The following is a 2,210-nucleotide window of genomic DNA, read 5'->3' as shown; positions in this document are numbered from 1 at the left end:
ATGTATGTATGTATGAATGTATGTATGTATGTGTGTATGCATATGTACATGTACATGTACATACACAGCAGCGTGCAGAACATAAGATTTAATAAACAAAGGAATTGGCCAGGCGCGGTGGCTCACGCCTGTACTCCCAGCACGGTTTGGGAGAGGCCGAGGTGGGCGGATCACGAGGTCAGGAGTTGGAGACCAGCCTGGCCAGTATGGTGAAACTCCGTGCTTATGCAAAATACAACCTTGGAGGCGGAGGTAGCAGTGAGCCTAGAAGGCACCCCTGCACTCCAGCCTGGGGTGACAGAGCGAGACTATCTCCAGAAAAAGAAAAGAAAAAGAAAAAGAGAAAGAAAAAGAAAGAAGAGAGGCCGGGCGTGGCAGCTCAAGCCTGTAATCCCAGCACTTTGGGAGGCCGAGACGGGCGGATCACGAGGTCAGGAGATTGAGACCATCCTGGCTAACATGGTGAAACCCTGTCTCTACTAAAAAAAATACAAAAACAACTAGCCGGGCAAGGTGGCGGGCACCTGTAGTCCCAGCTACTCGGGAAGCTGAGGCAGGAGAGTGGCGCATAAACTCGGAAGGCAGAGCTTGCAGTGAGCTGAGATCCGGCCACTGCACTCCAGCCTGGGCGACAGAGCCAGACTCCATCTCCAAAAAAAAAGAAAAAGAAAAAAGAAGAAAAGAAAGGAGAGAAGAAAGTATTGCCGAAGGCAACAGTGACTGCCTCTTAAAAGTACAGTGGAAGCAAACTGAAAGTGGGGCTGAAAAAAATACAGAAGGAGTTCCGCGTGGTCCCAGCTACACCGAAGGCCGAGGTGGGTGAAGGCCGCCTGCCCGTGAAGCGGGGATAGCCGCCCTCGCATGGGTCCGCCGCCACATCAAGTGGGGCGGCTACCAGCCGCCTGCTGGTCGACCTGGATGGGAGGCGATGAGACCGCCAGTGGCTAAGTCCGGAGCTCACAGGCGGCAGCTGGTCGACCTCGGAGGGGGCCCACCGAGAAGCGTCCGCTGGAGGTCCGGCCCCGTCCCGAGACACACCGCTCTGGCGAGAGGGCCTGCTGGTCAACCTCAGACACGGCCAACTGCACGCCTAAGTGTCGCACCCTCGGGCGAGAGCTGGTTGAGCCCGGAGGCAGGCCCGAAGGAGAAGCAGCCGCGAGCAGAGATTTGGCCAGGTGTGGGGATGCCCTGGACCTTGCCACTGGCCCCTACTCTGCCCCCGCGGTCTGCTGGTTGACCCGTGCGGAGGAAAGAGGAGGAAGGGTGCACGAGGGCTGGAGACGCAGGTGGCCGCCCCCCGGGCCCGCACGGCCACCCCTGGGACAGGGGCCGGCGGGCCACGGACCCAGCTCAGCGCGCTCCACCTCCGCGGGTGCCACCCAGGCTCCCCGGACACTGTCCCAGCCCGGAGGGACGAGCCCCACCCGGGCGGTGGACGGGGAGGAGGCGGGAACTGAAAAAGTGGGGGTGCCGAGCGGGGATGCACGCCCCCCCAACTCCTCCCCACCCGTGGTGGGCGGGAGGCTGGGAGGAAGGAAGATGGATGGATGGCGCTGGACGCGCACGCTCCGCTGGGCCACCGCACGCGGACAAACCCTTGTGTGGAGGGCTGACTTTCAATAGATCGCAGTGAGGGAGCTGCTCTGCTACCTCTACAAAACCCCGACCCAGAAGCAGGTCGTCTACGAATGGTTTAGCACCGGGTTCCCCATGAACGTGCCTTGCGTGACGGGCGAGGGGGCAGCCGCCTTTCCGGCCGCACCCCGTTTCCCAGGAACGAAGGGCACTCCGCACCGGACCCCGGTCCCGGCGCACGGCGGGGCACGCCCCGCATGGGGCGAGGTGGCCCACCGGTGGGGACAGGCGGGGGACCGGCTATCCGAGGCCAACCAAGGCTCCGCGGCACTGCCATATCGTTCCGCCTGGGCAGGATTCTGACTTAGAGGTGTTCTACCACAGATGGTAGCTTCGCCCCATTGGCTCCTCAGCCAAGCACATACACACCAAATGTCTGACCCTGCAGTTCCTCTCATACTGAGCAGGATTACCATGGCAACAACACATCATCAGTAGGGCAAAACTAACATGTCTCACGACGGTCTAAACCCAGCTCACGTTCCCTATTAGTGGGTGAACAATCCAACGCTGGGTGAATTCTGCTTCACAATGATAGGAAGAGCTGACATTCAAGGATCAAAAAGTGACGTAGC

The 2,210-nt window shown here is 60.0% G+C and overlaps 1 non-coding gene across 1 annotated transcript in view; it reads right to left on the bottom strand.

Annotated features, from left to right (window-relative positions):
- Positions 1-1,589: 1,589 nt before the first annotated feature.
- The window catches only part of LOC135969007 (28S ribosomal RNA), a 4,989-nt gene continuing 4,368 nt past the window's right edge, over positions 1,590-2,210 (bottom strand). Inside the window, exon 1 of the ribosomal RNA XR_010584057.1 lies at positions 1,590-2,210. This exon is cut by the window's right edge and continues 4,368 nt beyond it. This is a non-coding gene — a ribosomal RNA (28S ribosomal RNA).

Source organism: Macaca fascicularis, chromosome 20 (genome assembly GCF_037993035.2).
Source record: "Macaca fascicularis isolate 582-1 chromosome 20, T2T-MFA8v1.1".
Lineage (NCBI taxonomy): Eukaryota > Metazoa > Chordata > Mammalia > Primates > Cercopithecidae > Macaca > Macaca fascicularis.
Note: the sequence above shows the minus strand (reverse complement) of the source record. Positions and strands in the feature narration are given on the sequence as shown.